At 37.5% G+C, this 20,007-nt stretch overlaps 1 pseudogene; it reads right to left on the reverse strand.

The window, feature by feature from the left end:
• Window positions 1–6,870: 6,870 nt before the first annotated feature.
• Window positions 6,871–20,007, reverse strand: part of LOC103607821 — a 16,388-nt pseudogene continuing 3,251 nt past the window's right edge.

Here is a 20,007-nt window from a genome sequence, read left to right on the forward strand (position 1 = left end):
TAGAGATTTGGGAATGTATCAACACATAGATGTCATTAAACATGACAAAAGTGAATGATTTCATCTAAGAAGAGAGTGTAGAGGGTATGAACGAAGTCAATAAATCACTGTATATTCCACACTAATATTCATAGTGTATATTTTCTTGGGGTAATACCAAAAAGGACCTATTTATAGAGTACTAGATGCAGGCCACCTTTTTAGTTTTTTAATGTGCTAACTACACTGGGACTAGGTTTCTCAAAATTCCCTTTCCTGCATAGTTCCAGGTTAGCTTTGGCCAGTAGAAATATTTTTCATGAGATTCGGAGGACGGAAGTGAAGCAGCAGCCGTATTCTTTTCAGACATGGAAGGTTGGTGAGGTACATGAGCCACTGTGCAGCTCAGGTGCTTGCAGCTCCCCTGCTTGGCCTGGGAAACAGCCAGCTCACAACTCCTCCAGGTCAGCTTCTTCAACTCCTAGGTCAAATAGATATTTAGCTCCAAGTGTGAGTTTAACTTTAACTTCTCCTGCAGGACACATACAACTCCAAAGTTAGAGGCATGGAGACAGTGAGAGATTGGGATGAATTCAGTCCACTCTCTTGGTTTCTAGCTGATCCTTGCAGGTTTCAGCTTGTCTTGCTTTCTTCACATCAAGTCCATCCTCACTCACCTGTTGCTTACACTGTGAACTTTAGGCTCCAGACATAGACACAGAAGCATCAGCTTCACATAGATCAGCTAATCGGCTTCAAATAGACCATTTAACCAGCTTCCAGGTGGTTCTGCTTTTCTGATCAAATTCTGAATGAGACAGATATCAACAACCTGATATCACGTTTGTGGCACTGCTACTGTAGTACTAAGAAAAGACGAGCAGAATGATTTTGATAAACTACACAGGACACAGCAGTGCACTGTACCAGTTATTAAACTATTATTTGTCAACTCGAATGTCACCCTTCTATACTCTGCCCTACAATGTTGGGGCTGGAATTCTGCAGACCCTATTTTTCCTTGGTCAGCTAATTTCCTATTAGGTTTGCCTATAAAGGGCAGAGAAGAGTTAGAAAGCATAAGGGTAAGAGAGAAACTTATTTGTTTTTTATCTCCTATTGGCATTGGCCAGTCAATGACTCTTTACTCCAGAAGTGGTGGTTAGTTTCAGATCCTAGCTTATTCCAGCTCTCCTAGAGCCAACCTCTTTACATCCCTTTGAAGGACTCATGACAGCTGGTGGAGTCCTCCCCTCAGACTTCTTGAGTCTATATCATGGGAACTCATGTCCAGGCTTGAAAATACCAATAGCAACTCCACTGTGCCCCTTCCTCAGAGGTCTGAGTCCTAATTTTGTAGGTTTCCTCCTCTGCAAACATGTACATTCTGATAACTCCAACTATTTCTTTTGATTTCCCCCAGACTTAGGAATGGTAGATGCTTCCTGCAAGTGTCACCTTTGTGTTTCTTCAATATTCCTTTTTTTTTTTTTTCCTGTTTCAGCATCACAACACCAGATTAAGAACTTCATCTATTCAACTATGTGAAGTGGTATCTTTTGTCCTGTTTGGACCCTGTCTGATAAGTACTGCCTCTCAGAAACATGTGAAAACATGTTGAAGGAGTATCTAATAGCTGGGAGAAAAATATCAAAGGAAACTTCTTGGAGGAGCTAGTATCTGAGTTGGATCTCCTGAGACTATTTGTGAAGCTCCTAGCATAAAGGAAAATGTTCAAAGTAAATATTTTTTCTCATGTTTATTCATATTGCCACTGTAGTTTTTGCTATTTTTGTGGTGGTGGTTATTATTATTATTATGAGAGAGAATCAGGGATTAGATAGTTAAAAGAATTCTGGGAATGGAGATGGTGGTAATTCCTGGGAAGGAAGACTAGTACATGAAAAAGCACATAGAGCATATAGAAATACGTAAAGCATAATTTAGAGAATCACAAGCCGGTCGTAAAAAATAGAAGAGGAAAAGTTGATGGAAGTAAGGTCCAATGGGGTTGTTAAATTATGAGAATATGTTGTATATTTTTTCTGAGAAGGATGGGGTATTAGCAAGTTGAAGGGATGACATATGTTTCAGAACAATCTCTCTAGTGGTGGTCTAGTTGTATTAGGAGACAGATGTGGATTTAGGTTAACCAGGGATAAGTCTATACCCTACTTCAGATGAGAGATAAAGGTGATCTGATCTAAAGTGTGAGACTAAGCATGGGGAGAAGAGAATAGATTTGGAAGTTAGGAAATAGAGTTTTCAGATTGGGTGATTAGTTTGATGTAGGGGGAGAAATAGGAAAGAATTAAAATTTAAAACTAGGTTTCTGATAAGGGCAAGTATGAAGATGGAAATGCTAGACACCAACACAATGGATTTGGAAAGAGGGACAGACATGGACTAAGATCCTTAGTGCAGCACTTTACAACATGGTATATGTGTTTTAAATATCTGTGTTAAATAGCTCTATATAAGTAGAAAACATGCCTATCTTGTTCATTGTTGTATCCCCAATGGCTGCTGTTGAATCTTGCAAAGAATAATCAAGTAAACACTACTTTTTGAATGGAAGATATTTGGCCATGAAGGAAGGAACATATTATAAATTTCTAACACATAAATAATAGATGTTTCCAAAGAAGATTATAGGGAAAAAATTGAATAGGTTTGATAAAATAGGGGGAAAATGCCTGAACTAAAATAAGGCTTAGGTTTGTTTCGTAAAGCCGCTTGCAAAACTTATTAAATGTTCTCATATCTCCTACAGCTAATGAGCTGTGAGAAAGCATAATGCTTTCTAGATGGATTCATTTATCTAGTCAAGAATTATAGAGTGTCTGCTCTGTGCCAGGTGCTGTTCTAAGCTCTGAGAATACCACAACAAACAAAACAAAGTTCTTGCTCTCATGGAGCTGGCATTCTTGTGGGAAGAGATAGACATATAAGTAGTAAAAAAGTAACTATGTAGCGTGTCACAAGGCAATCAGTGCTATGGAAAAATAAGTCAAGCAGGATGAGAATGCAGGGAGTATCACAGGCAGGAGAGAGCATGTTGTTTTATTTACAGGGTCAGAAGATCCTTACAGAAAAGTGTTAATTTAGCACAGGCTGAAAGAAGTTCAGTAGCAAGTCATATAGATATGGGGATGTGATGGGCAATTATTTGGCATAGACGGTAGCAAATTCTAAAGTGAGAATGTGCTTTTCAGGTAAGAGAAACAGCCCTGGTGGGGCTTGAAGCCAATGAGGTATGACAGGAACTAGTTCCTGTATGTTTAAGGTAACCCTATATATAGAACCATAGAACCTGTAGGCAAGAGGAGGCCCCAGCTAACATTTAACTTGTATACAATGATAAGCATGTGGAAGGACACTTCACCAACATATAAAGCAAAGAAATAATAATAAAAAAAGTGATTTTGATTTTTTACTTAACAAATTCATGAGATGGATTATATATCACATTGCTGAAAACATAGGAAAATGGGCCATATCATATTCTGCTCATGAGGAATCCATATTTGGGCAATTTTTGAATAATACCAAGCATAGAAAATTTAAATTTTAAAGGTCTTTACTCAGTCATTTCAGTTTTGAGAATTCATTCCAATATTATTTTCAGACAGAAACTTAAATATGTACGTACAAAGACATTTTTATTATAACAGTGCTTAAGATAAAAACATATTCGAAATTATCTAAATTAGTAAAATGCATTCTAATAGTTCATTACAAAGAATACTAGGTGGCCATTAAATATGGAAACAATGTGTAACAGAGGCAGCCAGTCGAGGCCCAATATTTTTTTAAGTATAATCCCTCATTTTTAGGTAGACATATGGCAACATGCAATAAACACTTAATCTCTCAGCCTCCATTGTAGCTAAGAGTTGCTCTGTAACTAAATTCTGGTTAATGGCTCATAAGCGTAAATGGCTCCCTGAAAGAGAGGAGGCGTGTGTCTTTGGTCTCATGCTCCTTCTTCCTGTCTGCAATGTTTTTTTAATGATAGTAATGACTGTAGCTCCAGCAGCCATCTTGAACCCAAAAGATTTTTTTAAGTATAATCCCTCATTTTTAGGTAGACATGTGGCAACATGCAATAAACACTTCATCTCTCAGCCTCCATTGTAGCTAAGAGTTGCTCTGTAACTAAACTCTGGTTAATGGCTCATAAGCGTAAATGGCTCCCTGAAAGAGAGGAGGCGTGTGTCTTTGGTCTCATGCTCCTTCTTCCTGGCTGCAATGTTTTTTTAATGATAGTAATGACTGTAGCTCCAGCAGCCATCTTGAACCCAAAAGTGACCTTGGGATGGAGGCACTCATTGAAAAGGGCATGTTGAGCTTGTGTAGAAGGGACAGCTCAGCACGGGGTGACACCAAGAGACTCCAAATCAGCCCTAGACTGTCTTCCCATGGACTTTTAAACTTATGCTGTTTACATCACTAACTCTTTGCATGTATGTACTCACTTTAATCCTGGGTGATTATTTTTAAGAAAAAATGAAAATGCAGGTCACAGAGCAGCGGGAACTATATGTTTCTAAATATATCTGAGTTTGTATTGAGGAGAAAGAGGGAGAAAGGAACTCAAGATGAAGATGAGAGAACATAATTATCTTCTGGATCATAGGCGATTTTCACTTTTCTCTTTATAATTTTCAGTTCCAATTAGATATTTTTACATAATTTCTAATGTTCTAAAGTTTAAAACAAAGATTAAAAACAAAACATTAAAAGAGTTTTTAGTTTCCGTACGACAGGCCTTCATTGACAGAATAAAAGTTAATATAATTAGTGACACATGCAGACAAATTTTAAAAACATTTTATTACATTTTTATAATTTTTGAAAGTTACTACTAAGGAATAAATTCAGACTGGCCTTTATATGTGTTTATAGCTAAACTTATAGGTGAACTCAGGTATTCTAGGGTTCGTAAAAAATACTACTTGTATGTCATTGAAAAATATTATTAAAAATATTCCATGGACAAGTTAAAAAGAAATCAAGATAAATGAGAATTCCATCTATAAATATAAAAAAGGGATTTCTAAATCAAATATTGGCAACATTATTTCAAGTGTAGAATAAATAACCCTATGCGACAAAGAAGATGTCATCCCAAGAATGTAATCACTGACTGATATTAGACCACTTGTTAATATTAGTAGTACAATTACAAAGATTACACTTCACATTTCCCCTATTATAGTCTACATCAGGGCCCAAAATAATCCCTGAGAAAAAGACAAACCATATTTAAAAAAATAGCAATGTAATTATGTATTTTATTATTACAAAAAACTAGCATAAATAACAAAAAATACATTTAATGCTGAAATAGTGGAATCATTTTCATAAAAATTATAATTAAGAATGCCCTACTACCATCATTTTAATTGGTTATTGGATAAAAGTTAAATAGTATAAACTGTATATACCTAATTTATAAAATTAAAATCATATTTATAACTATTTTTATTGCCATATTTTTTATCATATTAGTAATGGCATGACAAAATAATAAAAAGACACAAAATTGAATATACAAAATAAATTAGTTATATAAAAATAAGCTGAGTTTTATTACAAATAGAGTTCTCAAAAGGTAAACAATGATTATTTTTTCAATAAAAATTTTTATGCTTTTTTAATACTTAAGCTTTATTCTGCAAAGGGCATTCCTTACTTTTATGATAAAATGAGAAAACAAGACTAATTTTAAAATAATTTATTAAACTCTAATCCAGAAACTTTATGAGAGTGATTTTAGCTTGGTATTTGTGGACAGTGGGCTGTTGAGAAGTTTCACATAAAAATAATCTTGATCATAAATTGATCTTTTAAAAAGGTAGTTTTATAAAGATCATAATGCCTCCATTTTCCTAGAAAAAGGAGAGATAAAAGAAAATGAATAATCGGGCTATTAGAGGTAAGATATAAATAGAACTAATCTCTGCTGGGAGACATACTTTCACACATGGGCTATAGACCTGTCATCACCAAATGGGAAGATCTGTGCTAGGGCCTCATGTCCTCAACACAGTCTAGCAGCTAGTCCGTTGACATTGTGGTATATGCACAGGCCTCATCGCAAACAGGGAAGGATGCGACTCAGCAAAACTGACTTCATGGTGGGGACAAACAACAGATGTGTGTAACATTTCCAGTTACTTTATTTTGTGCATGCCTTATAACCACACATTCTCCACTTGCTCAATAGGTCCTTGAGACAAATTAGAACTAAAGGGTTTTCTAACTGGCCACCACTGGACTTTATTTCTTATGCATACATTATACTAAGGCTGAAGTCAAATAAATTCAGGGTTTCCACTGAGGGCCACTAAAAAAAAGGCAGAAAACATAAGCCTCAGTAACTAATGGGGAGTTGACATTTTGTCATTGTTCTCTGTTCTATCCAGACTTTCTGTATAGACTCTGAGCAGGCAGCACTCAAATCCACTTTCTGGATGCTGCTATACTTTAACTGTGTCCCTTCTGAAACTTATGTTGAAAACTGATTCCCAATATGGCAGTATTGGTAGGTGGGACCTAGTGGGAGGTGTTTGGATCAGGGGGGAACCACCCTCATGAGGAGATTCATGCCATCTCCCTTGAGATGGGTTCTTGCTTTCATGGGAATAAATTAGTTTGCGAGAGTGCTCTGTGCGTGTGCTGGCATCTCCTTTTGCTTTCCTCCATGAGTTGAAGCGACACAGGATCATCATCAGATGGACTGCCCAGTCTTGGACTTTGCAGCCCCCATAATTATGAGCCAAATAAGCCTCTTTTCTTTATAAATTACCCAGTCTTAGTAATTCTGTAATAGCAGCAGAAAATGGACTGAGACAGATACTTTACCTGAGATGCCTCTTGCAAGTTTTAATTCCCAGGGAAGAAGTAGAAATATCATGTCATGGATACTCTTTCAGGGGTGGGCATCTGGGTCAGTACCTTTGGGGTCTCAAATGAATGTTGAACCTAAAGTAGTAAAGAAAGCCTTTAGGGATTTCCTAAATGGAAAATCTGGACTCCTCTCTCAAGAGTAAGAAAATTCATAGTATGTATTATGGCTGTGGCTAGGTAGTGTAACAGAAGATATCTTTAGGTATTCCTTGTGTATAACACATACACAAATGAATTAGTACCCTACAAAGTATTCCCTAGGTAAGGAAAGGTATCATAATCAGAGGTTACTGGGAAAACTCACACTTATTCTGTGCAGCATTTCAGAACACTTTATCTTTAAATAAAATTGGAATACAGGAAGGAACATCAAGTTACTTAAGAGCTTCAGGACTTCCTACAAAGGTTTGCAAATGGTTCTCCAAAGTTTTCTGCATAAAGTTAAAAAGAAAATAAGATCTCTGCCTTTCAAAAAATGTCCTCCAAACGATGGCACCAAGAATACTCTTTAAGTAGTAGATAAGTTGGGAAACGAACGGAGAGCCACTTGTGTCAAGCCTTCAGGAAACATTATCTGCAAATAAAAGGTATCAAAATATTGGGAGATGTGGCCTTTATATAAGTGTGGAAGACTCCTGGAGCCATTGCTTTGGAACAAAGTTTGAATTCAGTGCTTTGGAGAAGAATGAAAGGTCAAATGTAGGTAAAGATAGGACCTCAGGTTTCCTTGTCAGGCCCAGAGAAAACTACCATGAACCCTTGATCATAAACCCCCTCAACTTTCTTGGTAGGCAAAGTGAAAGATATGGTCTCTAGGATTGCAAGTAGTGGAAAACAGCATAAGTGCTTTCTGCACTAACTACATAACAGCAAAAAAGAATCCAGGTCTTGACATTCCTTATTTCTGTGCCTCCTGTTTACCCATACTTGTTTATATTATAATTTTTTGCACTTACTCTGATGTTGTGTAAAAATCTTTTCAGTTACTACTTCTCTCTGTCATTTCAATGTGATCAAGTCTCTCCTATCATTACAATAAGGAAATGGTAATATTCCCCTAATTATCACTTTACTTGCAGCTAGCTTTTTATTTCTCCTTCCTTTTTAAAGTCAAAATTTTTAAATTTGTTTATACTCACCATCCCATTCCCTCCTATTCTGCTCACTCCTGCCTGGCTTCTCTCTCTTACCCCCCACACCAACATCACCAAACAGCTTTCCTCAAGGTCACCCATGACTTCCAAGTCTAGATCTAATGATCATTCATCAGGGCTCACCTACATCTGATCTCTCATTCCCCTTACAAACTATTGGCAACTCCAACAGATTCTTTCTCAGTAATTCTGACAACACATACACCCAATTTTCTTTCTTATTCTCTGACCCTACTTTGTGAGTTGAAATTGCTGGCTGATTTCTCTGTCTCTGATCTTGAACTATAGCGTCCTTCAAGCCTCAGCTTAACGACTTCTTCTCATGATAGTCTCAATTCCTAGAAGATTGTATCATTTTTAGAATTGTAAATATCATCTTTAGGCCATCATCTCCCAAAATTTTATGTCTGATGAAGATATCTCCTCTGAAATATACAGCTGTGAAACTCCCTACTCTTTATTTCATCTCCAAATAGGGCAAAGTCATCTCAAACTTTCTTGCAGGATTCTTGTTTTCATGAATGCACCACAATCATCTATTTACTCAAGTGCTTGAATTACTTCTATCTTCCCTTCTTGTTTACCTACCATATTCACTAAACCAGCAGGTCATATTAATTTTATATACCAACTATTTCTTGGATTCAACAATTTACTTGATCCCAAGACTATCATTATCACCTATGAATTGTAATGTTGCAATAGCATGTTAACCTGTCTCCCTATATCCATTCTTGCTGTACTGCAATCCATTCCCCTCAGAGCCCCCAGACTGATCATTTAAAAATGAAAAACTTAGCAATTCATTGCTTAAATCCCACCCCAAATTGTATTACTATTAGTATGAAAGAACATACAAAGCCTCAAATGTTCTGGCACCTGCTTCCCTCTGAAGCCTCCCTTCAGGCTCTCTCCCCTGGCTTTGGGCTGCAGCCACACCCACCCTCCCTTCCAAGCTTCTTTTATTCTCAGGTTCTCCATGCACACTGATCTTTCTGTTCCTCTCTTGTCCTTGACATAGTTAACTCCATCTTTCAAATGTGAGCACAAATTTTTTTTTAAAGTCCTTATCACAGTTAACAATCATTATTTATTTCTGTTATATTGTACCTGTTTTCCTCCCAACTAATTTCTCCCATGCTGACCTGACTATCAACTTTGTAAGGTTCAGTAACCATGTCTGCTTCTACTGTCCATCAGAGGCCCTGAATGTAGCATAGTCAAAGCACACAGTTACACATTCAAAAAAAAAAAAGAGAATGCAAGAATTTTACATATTAGACTGTATTTCCTCAATGAAATTAAATAATCTTTCAGAATATTTATCAGGCCTATATGCCTTTTTAACATTCTTTAACAGCTAAAAGTGTAAAACTCTTCTTTCAAATAAAATCTTATTAGAATTCTGATATATAAAACAAATAGAAGTGAAACTATTCCAGTTGTGCGGTGAGTGTTGCCTTTATGGCTTTTTTCCTATTCCCCAGGCTAGATTCAGAAAGCCTTCTAGTCTTTCACCACTCACATGTGGCCATACACCAACAGCCCTGGCATCACCACAAACCTTTTTAGAAAGGTAAGAAGATCTCAGGCTCCACCCCAGACTTACTAAATCAGAAATCTATATTTTAACAAGATTCCCAAGTGATTCCTATGCACATTAAAAGTTTGCAATCACTACACTAGAACACTTAAAACTGTGGCTTGTACAAATCAAGTTTCTAAAATTGTCCTTTTTATCTAAATCATTGACAGAAAAATATTGTGGATGACTGTAAAAGAGATTTTTTGCATAGTTGACCACGAGTGATCAAAAATATTCTCTATTTCTACCTTCTACTATGACTTTCCTGCCAAAGAAGTATTTTCATTAATTTACTGCATTATCTGAAGGCAGGCATTTACATGTTAACTAATTTCCTAAGCTTAGATTCGAATAATGATCTAACAGATACTAGGATGTGTGGACCTGGTATAAGTTTCACAGGTTGGCTTGTTTAATTTCTAGTAGGTGATCAGGAGAGTAAAATTATGAGAAGATGATATAATTCTGTGTCATTGCTATTCTTTACAAACAAAACAAAAAACTCTTCCTTATTTGTAGTTAGTTTATTTAAGTCTGGATCTTCACTGAAGTCTTGTTTACTTTGAAAGTTTTCTCCCTAATCAAGATTTATAGATTTCTGATTATAATTCTGTGTCATTGCTATTCTTTACAAACAAAACAAAAAACTCTTCCTTATTTGTAGTTAGTTTATTTAAGTCTGGATCCTCACTGAAGTCTTGTTTACTTTGAAAGTTTTCTCCCTAATCAAGATTTATAGATTTCTGATTAAGGAAGTCTCAATATTTTAAATTTCTCCTCCACCTAAAAGATCCCATTAATTAGGAAAGAAACGTTCTTTTCAGTAATAAGATATGATTATAGGCAAGCCTGTTATCTAGAAACTAATAGCAAATGTAGAAATTCTTTCTCCGAAGTCACTTACATGGGGTTGAAGGTTTGAAAACAATGAAGTCCTCCACGTGGGCCTGTGTGACAGCATCGTTCCAGACGTAATGCTGCAAGGGCTGGTCATGAGCATCTGCTGTGGCTTCTCCCGTGTACTGACAGAGTCACTCAAACAATTCAAGCACCTCCTGGGAGAGACATTATGTCTTATAAAAGATGTGTATTTACACATGACACACACACGTGCACACGCACACACACACTCTGTCTCTTTTACCATTATACTTTTACTTTAGTACATTTCATCATGGTGATTATTAAAAATGCAAGTTTCTTACTACGAGAAAAACTACCTCACTGACTATGAACAATACAGAGCCGTCCCGAGTTGAGAATAACCATGTTGGCAACCTAATCCCAAATAATTGAGACATTTCTCATTATTCTGGGCTACTTATTATTTCTTTAAAATGTTACAGACTTAATACAATTTCTTTCTGCACTGAACCTAAGAGTAATACTAAAGTGTTGTTTCATTCACTCATCCCTGGAAGAAGGAAGGCTAATAGACACCAGGCTAATACAAAAAAGGATATGGTCACTCCCTGGGGCCCGACTCTGACTCACTGCCTCCACAGGCCTGCATGATGGTGACCTTGGGTTTGTCTTTCAGACTCCAGCAGTTACAGTTGTTGAAAGTATCAAAGATGGTGTCATCGTGAAGAATATCTGGCTCTTGATCTCTGTGTTTCGTCCCACAGATTCTGTCCAGGATGCCGTGTGACATAAACACCGGGAATATGCGTCTGAGCACTGGTGCTCTTGGCAGGCAACAACCTGCCTTAGTTCTGTTTTCATTTCCAGAAAGAGGACTCCAGAGTCACTACTGAGGACCTCTCCGTACATAGTTTGTAATCAAATAGAAGATGGGGGTCATAAAAATCAACAGGCACTAAAGAATCAGATGGAATAAATGGAATTGTAAGAGAAGTAATATTCTGACAGCAAACCAGAAAATTTAGATATATAAAATATTAAAGTTAGTAGGGTTTTAGATAGCATCTAGCCTAGTCATTTTCAACTGAACCTTAGGTTTCTGAAAATGCTGGGAGATAGAGTATAATGAGGACAGGAGAGAGAATGCATTTCCAATAGGTCGACTTTGTTTTAATCTCTTTCACAGTGGGGTTTCATTAAGGTTCCTGTAAGGTTTCATTAGAAAAGAAAAAGAAAGAGACCGAGAGAGACAGAGAGAGAAGGGGGGGGGAGAGAGAGAAAGAGAGAGAGAGAGAGAGACTCCTCTATTAACAAAAATTAAAGAGAGAAGAAAGTTAGGTTTAAAATGGTCTGTCTAAAGTCACATGGTATTTTTAGCAGATCCTGAATCACAACTTTGTCCTCGTGTGTGTGTGTGTGAGTATGAATATGAGTTTTTTTGTTTGTTCGTTTGCTTTTTACTACACACTTGTCTTTACATTTAGACAACTGACATTGACATTATAAAAGTCTCACAAGCTCATTCTCTGGGTATCAGGAAATTTCAGGGCCCAGAGCTGGTGTCTTGCCCAGACCATCAGTAATCGATGTCTCCCAGATGGGGAAACTCAGAAAGACTCCATATTTTCAGTGAAATACTGCTATATAGAAAGATTTCTCTAAATCTTTGCTATCAGACTGTGCATTGGAGAAGGCTGAAATCCAAGGAATCCTATTCTGGAACAAACAGAATTCCTGCAATGTTATACATTTTGTTCTTGCTGCTGCCAAGGAAGAGTTGAAAACTGTTTAAGAGGAAAGGAAGCTTGTTCTTCTCTCTGGGCCATTTCCTGAGCTGTTAGATTCTCTTTTACAACCAATGAGTATCCAAGGTTTTCAAGCCGGTCTTGCATCCCCAAAAGGTCAACCTCAGAACCATCTCGATTAAAAAGATAGTCGAATTCTTTGTTGCAGATGATGAGAGCCAGATGTGTTCAGCCTTTCTTCTCCATTACTGGATATATCTGCAATTAGCAGACAAAGAATGATTTGCCCAAGGCTTCCTCCCCTCTTTTTTTTTTTTTTTTGCGGCTGGGGGGGCCGGTTGGTACAGGGATCTGAACCCTTGACAGTGCTCTAACCAACTGAGCTGACCCTCCAGTCCAAGGACTCCTCCCTTTTGCCTCCCAAGTTCATACAAAACATGCCAGTATAATTTCAAAGTGGGCAAATAGAAAGCCTGAGAATGGAAGTACACTCTCACGAGAAAGAGACAGGACCCCAGACCAAAAACACGTACAGACTCTGAGTATTCCCTCCAGGACTTGAATTCGTTTAGGTGGTGGAGAAGAGTTTAGAGTGTGTCAAGGATGAGATAATGAGAAGAACACTTGCTTCGATAACATCCTATGTTCTTTATCCTGATATTAAAGCATTTGTGACAAGAAATAAAGCATCCCAGTAAGTCCCTAGTGTCCTGTTTGAATGGGCAATTTTGTGTCTCTCTATTCCAAAGCATGTCACCTCATCTGCCTTGTTTGTCTTCAGTTCATGGAAATGATCAGGAGGGCCAAGTTTCAATTTATTGGGTTGGGCACCCTAGGTTTCCTGAGAAGCTGAATGAGAGAGGGGGCAGGGGAAGAAAAAGAAAAAGAGAAAGAAAAACTCATTAAGCATTTACATCCACTGCCTTGCAATCATGCAGAACTTTTGGCTGTGTTCTCATTCTTTGGGAATGCTTACTGCCATTCCACTGAAAAGTTTAATAAATAAGAAAAATGACTAAAACAAAAATATTGACTACTCATCTTTTTTTCTTTCTGTTTCTTACTGACCCCACCACAAATCTCTGTGTTTGTATTAGTGATCATGGCATTAATTAATCTTTCAGACTCAACACATAGAGTCACATTAACACAGAATCTAAGATTTGGAAGGAAGCCTAATGTTCATCCAGCCTAGTCAAATCACTATTTAGCTATTTGAACTCCACTTACAATATCCCTACTTTCTCATTACTCTATGGGATTTCTGAACTGACAGGGAACTTACAACATTCTAAGTCATCCTTTAATAGTTCTGTGTATTATAATGTTTGTATCTTCTAGGCATCAGTATGTGTTTCCTGTTATCAGAACCATACAGAAAATATCTCATTTCTTTTCTGATTAAAGCCCATGAATTTGTCCATAACTTCAATATGTCTTTGCCTATGATTTATTCTTCTATGTAAATGCCTTCCAATAACCAGTTATTGTATCTTGTGTTTACTGTACTTTATGCTTAATTAGGACAGAGATGTTTCTCATCATTTTATTACCTGTATCTAAGATAATATCTGGCAAGACCAAAAGTTTATAACTGTTGGTTAATGAATGGATATCTACACATACTTGAAAATAGCTATCAGGTAGCCCCTGGATCTTTGTTTTGCCTTAGGACAACAAGCCTTCTGTTCCTTATAATATTTTGCATAAGCATTATTTCAATTTTTTAACCACCAAATTCATCAATTTACCTACATTTCTACCCACCTACTCTATTTTACCTCCTATTACAAAGAAAGATATGTCCTTCCTTTTCTCTAAAGGCAACACCTCTACTTGTGCTCTGAATTCCATCCCCTCTCACCCACGAGCATGTTACTTAGGTATTTATTAGGTCCCATCATCTACATCATCAGTTTCTCCCTCTCTCTCTATTGTGTTATCCCAATTGACATATTAGCGTGACTTAATATCAATTATTTCTAAAAAAACAAAAACAAAAACAAAAAACTTCCTTTGGCCTTTTTCCTCTTCAGCTCTTGTCCCATTTCTCTGCTTCACTTCTCAACACAATTACAACCATTGTTTGTTTTCATTATTTCCGTTTTTTTTCACCTCTTATTTTTTCCTTGTATGCAATCCATTCTGGCTGTTATCCTCACCACTTAAATACTTGTTATCAAGGCTACCACTGACCATTTGTTGCTTTTTTAGTATTTCACATGGTTGAACATATCCTCTTTATTGAAAAATGTCCTCTAGGCTTCTGTGATGTTGTCCTCTCTGGCCATTCTTCATAATTCTGTCTTCATTGTTGGTTCTTCCATACCTATGAAAGTTGGGTTGTTCTCTGCTGGGCCCTCTGTTATTCTCTACCAATGCTCTCCCCAGGTGGCATCTTCCAGTCTCATCATGTTAAACACTATCTAAATACTGATGAATCCCCAAATTTATCACCAGCCCTGATTTCTCTGTGAACTCCTCAGCTGAACATCCACCTGCCTATTCAACGTCTACTCTTGGAGATAACAAATGTTTCAAACTAAAGAAGTACAAAAAAGGACTCCTGATATTTGTCTGCTCCTACAAATCTATCTCTCCCATGCACAAGTGTTTTCTCACTCAGTAAATGGCACCATTCATCCAGTTGCCAAAAACCTAGAGTCTTCCTTGATTCCTCCCTCGCTTTTATAGTCCATATCCAATCCTTTAGTTAGCTTCCATTGATTCTGCCTCCAAAATAGCTTCCAAATTTTACCACTTGTCATAATCTCTATTATGCTAACACCAGTCTAAAAGCGGTTATCCATTAAATGAAATACGCAAACAGCGTTCAACTATTCTTTCTGATGCCATGCTTATCCTATCACTCCTCTGCTTGAAAACTTCTAAGTAGTATAAACAAAAGGAAAATTCATCATTTATAAATGTTCTGCAGTAGAGATCAGGTCATGTCCTTGCAGTTGAAATTTACTTGGCTTTGTCAGTGTGTAATGATTTCAACACTGGCAGAGAGACACAAGGGAGAACTGAGAGTGTGAAGAGAAGAAAGTGAATGCAAGGAGGGAGAAAAAGAAGAAAGAAGAAAAGCAGAGAAAAGGAAAACACTGAGGAGGGATAAGTAAAATGCCCACGGGGAAGAAAACAGAACAGATGGTAAGAAAAGGGGGCAAATGAGAAATGAGAAAGGCAGGAAAGGAAAAGTGGGAGATTCAAAGTTCTCTATCACCTGGAGAGATGTTGAAAACACTCTCAGTTGGAACCACCTTATTTACGTGTTGGTGAGAGGAAGCACTAAATTCTTAATCAGAGAGGACAATTTCTCCTATTTCATATTGCTCTATCTGTTTAATGTCAATTTATTTTATGTAAGCTAAGATAAAACTTAGCTTGTATGAACATATTATTTAGTACTTGCACAAGCTTTAAGCACTTGTTTTAGTGCTAGATATTAACTGTAATAGATGGCTGGGCTGAGCAGAGGCTGTGCGACATGCCTGGAATGTGTAAGGATTGCCAACTATTAATAAAGCAGTTTTCTTCCAAGAAAAAAATCTTTAAAGGCTTTCTATTGCAAATAAAATCCAAATTCTTTTCCACTGCCTAAAAGGTCCTATGTGGTGTAGCCCTGATCTGCTTTTTTTAACAGTTCCTCCTACCATACTCCATACTCCCCCTAATTTCCTATTCTCCAGCAAGATTATCCTTCTCTATGACCCTCTTACATGAAGGGTCCTTGATCTTGTTACCTCTTAGAGTTTGGCACAACTCCCTCCCCAAAGTTCAGGTGTGTACTGATATATCACCTTAATGGAGAGGTCATAACTAACCACCCTGGCTCACCTACCTTCCCTTGATACTCACCCCCACACACAGCAGCACACACGTAAACTCTCTTTCTGTGGCCTAATCCTTTTTTTTTCTTACACCTCCTCCAAAGTTATACTACTTCATATACCTACCCTCACTACACTGTAAACACCATGAAAGCAGGATCTTTATCCATCTTGCTTACTACTGTAAATCCAGTAACTAGAACAACACACAGACCAGTTTCAATTAATATATGCTAAATGGATATAACCATGAAGAAAAGATTACAAGGTTTTCATTCCTTTGTAAGTTCGGCCAGAATGTCTGAAAATATGGTACTCATCAGACAATACAATTCTTTAATGTAACCAAATAATTCATCAGTTTCTTTGGTGACCACAATCAGTTTCTTTGGTGACCACATAGTACGTGCGACTCATTCTAGCCTTATTTTTTTTAATGTGCTTTCCTTAACCATTCCCTTATTCTGTTATGTGCAGTCAGTAGTTTCTTATATCTTTGTTGTTTTATGAATTATTTTAAAAATGTTATTAATTTCATTTAAAACTATGAGTCTCAGAAAGGTGGAGATATTTACACCAGGGCACATGGTCAGTGGCAGTGACAGACTCAGTGTATATAGATTTCTTGGCTTTTATTCCAGCTCTCTTTCCACTACTCTGTTGGGTCTTTTTGTTGTTGTTGTTGATTAATCTGCCTTAGCTCAAATGTCATTATGTGTCCATAGTCAGACATTGCCTATCACTGTGAGAGCTGATGCCTGGGCCAATCCAGCAACTCACTCTAACAACTTACGTGCATTTCTGGTCATACCCCTCACAGGTTGTCTTGGACAGTTTTGTTTTTCCCCAGTGATGAGCTGGAAGTTCTAACTATAACTGTCTCCCATATGTTATTGCTGAGTAATTCCTTCTTAGTGGCTTTATAATAATAATATTTTTTAAAGGAATCTGTATTGTTCTGTTTGGCTCTTTTGAGATCCCTAATATCTCGTTATGTCAGGGGAATCTTTGTTTCCTCAAGGTAAAAAAACAAAAAACAGAAACCCGCATATTACTGGCCTTTTTATTTAGCTGTCACAATAGCAGCAGTGGGAGAGTCACTCTGCAGAGGAAACAATGGTAGCATGGATCACTTCACATTAAAATGTGGTGCCTAATTATTGTTTTTAGGGGCAGTTAATGAGTGCTACTTGTAGGTGATTAAACGCATTTGGGTTTGGAAGACCAGTGGGGTGAGAACAAGCCTCTCTGCTTAGTAACAGTGTGTAGAGAGAGAGTTCGAGAACAACATCCGCCTCAGGAGTCCCGTCTCGCCCCACTCACAGCGCCTGTCATGGACTTTAACAATGGGCTGAAGGGGCGTGGGGAACACCCAGCCAGCAGAGCCTGGTCACAAAGGACATTCTGAGTTTGCTGTGTATCATCACAGATTCAGCTTAGCAGCGACTGAGAACAAAGGGACTTGATGATGCTGAATAAAAAGGCACTGGAAATATCAAAGCCTATGAGCCTCTAACCATGATCATGTATCACACCAGACACTGAAAACAAAGGTAATCATCCTCTCCAGCCCTTGGAAAACTCCACCTTGAGGTAAAGATAGACCCATATCCACTTACCCAAAAAGCAAAATGATGTGTTAAAAACCAAGGTACGAACAAAGCATTACGGGAGCACAAAGATAGGAATGATGACTTCTGTCCAGTTTGGAGACACTGAAGAGGAGGGAGGAAGAGGCTCCATAGAGGAAGTGGGTTTTGAGCTGGGCTTAAAGGAGGAGGAGAAATTTGACAGAGAAGAGAATGGAACCTCTGGCAGAGGAAATGCAAACAAAATAGCAATGAAGCATTGAAGTACAAGCAACCGGGACCAGATGTGCAAAGCAGTTTTAACCTGACCTGTACAGCAGCAATCCTGTATTCATGCTTCCTGATGGTTTGAGTTGCTGTAAAGTAATACACGTTAAACACCTTTCTCCAGTCCAGCTAGAGCTTGAAAATCAAGTTTGTACTGCATAAAAATTACCTGTTCCCCAACTCAATCACCTAAATCTTTTGCTCAACTAGTGGACGGACACCAATTTAAAGAGCCACTCTGAGAAATTTAAACGATAAAGTGAAAAGAGAGTAGTTCAGAAACAAGGTATGCTTTCTCCTTGGAATCTGATGTTTATTTGGTCCCTTCAGCCATTGCTTCATTTACTCAACCCACATAGTCCTATGCACTTGGGCCCTTCTAGGAGCCCACAAATAAACAAACAAAATACAATGGTTGAAAAGTGAGACATGTATTTGTTTTGTGGATACTGAAGGAGTGAAGCCAGTTAATGACAACGTTTTCCCCAGTCTGGGGCAAAATAAGCAAATTTATCCTCAACTTTATCCCTGTATCCTTGACTCATCTTCTGCAGTTGCTACATGAAATTCTAGAGTGACATAGGGTCTCCACATCTCATCAGAAAGTGGATTTTAATTTTGATAAAAGTAAATGAATTTAAAATTTTTACATTGAAATGTCATTCCTTTTGTGCTATGATAGTAGATGGTAGCTGGGTTATTTAAATGGCTTTACTCATGTGCCACTTCTATATTGGCCTGACACCTGTTTTTGTAAATAAAATTCTAATGGAACACATCAACACTCATTGTGTACTCATTGTTTTATTTCTGCTTTCATGCCACGATAGCAGATATGAATCATGATAGAGACCACATGTTCCACAAAGCTTAAGATATCTATTGTCTTTCAAAGAAAAATTGTGCCAACCCGTACTCTAGAGAGAAAGAAACCTAACCCTGAAATTCTCTATATCGTCCTTTAATTAGTAGAAATCTGGATTCCCAGACATTTCTTCCTGGGGCAAAGCCACAGCTAAGAAGAAGATGATGGATTTTTCCCCTACTAAATATACTATATCTGGAAATGACTCTAGAGTTCACATTATACTTCCAGATTAGCCCAGACTAGCTAAAGACCATCAGTAAATTTAATACAGCTCCAGCACCATTCACTCATTTAACAAATATTCATTGAGCACCTATTACATGTCAGGTGTCATTTCTATGTGTCTGGGATGTATTCATGAAAGATGAATATCCCTGCCTCGTGGAACTTATATTTTAGCAGGGAAAACAATAATATAATAAAAAAGCAAATTTTATGAAATGGTTGAGGATGATAAATTGTTAAAGAAAGTACTCAGCAGTTTAAGTGTGGGTGGGGTAGATCAGGGTATTTTGTGGTATTAAGACATACAGACAGGCAAAGAAGGTCCTAGAGATCAGGATAGTTTATTCTCCTCTTGTAAACATAAAAAAAAGGAAAGATAAACTTCTTAAGGACAGCAGAGTAAAAACAAGCCCTTTGGTCCCAGCTACTCACTTAACCTCAGCTGCTTCTTGTGATTGAAGGGGCAGTCGATAAATATTTTGCCTGCCACTTAAGTTTTCTCAGTGATATCCTCAACCAGGTTTTCAGTGTTGTTCATGATGTGTTTCGTACCTTCCCCTAATCTTTGTAACTCACCCCTATCTAACACATCCTTTTCCGTCAAGTCATCAAAAATTCCATCCAGCATGTTCCTGGCAATCAACTTTACCATGGTAATTGGATCTTCTTTGGGTAGTCCTTTGAGAATGGTGGTCCCTGTGAGAGTGATAGGGTCTTAGATATGGACAGAACCTTAGATAACTGTTTCTAGACCAGTGGTCCTCAAATTGTAATTGCATAAAGAATCACCTGGAAAGCTTGGTTAGCAGAGTTTCTGTAAGGAAAATAGAAAAATTTTAGTCAGTATCTCTTGCCTTACATCTGTTACAAATGGGCAAGATTCAGCACATTCACTAGAAATGTTATAAAAGTAGTGTAACTGCACATGTGTGCCCATTTACTGATTCAGCCTGATTGTTGTAATTATGTGATGATTGATG

The sequence above is a fragment of the Galeopterus variegatus genome, unplaced genomic scaffold (assembly GCF_000696425.1).
Source record: "Galeopterus variegatus unplaced genomic scaffold, G_variegatus-3.0.2 Scaffold7737, whole genome shotgun sequence".
Classification (NCBI taxonomy): Eukaryota; Metazoa; Chordata; class Mammalia; order Dermoptera; family Cynocephalidae; genus Galeopterus; species Galeopterus variegatus.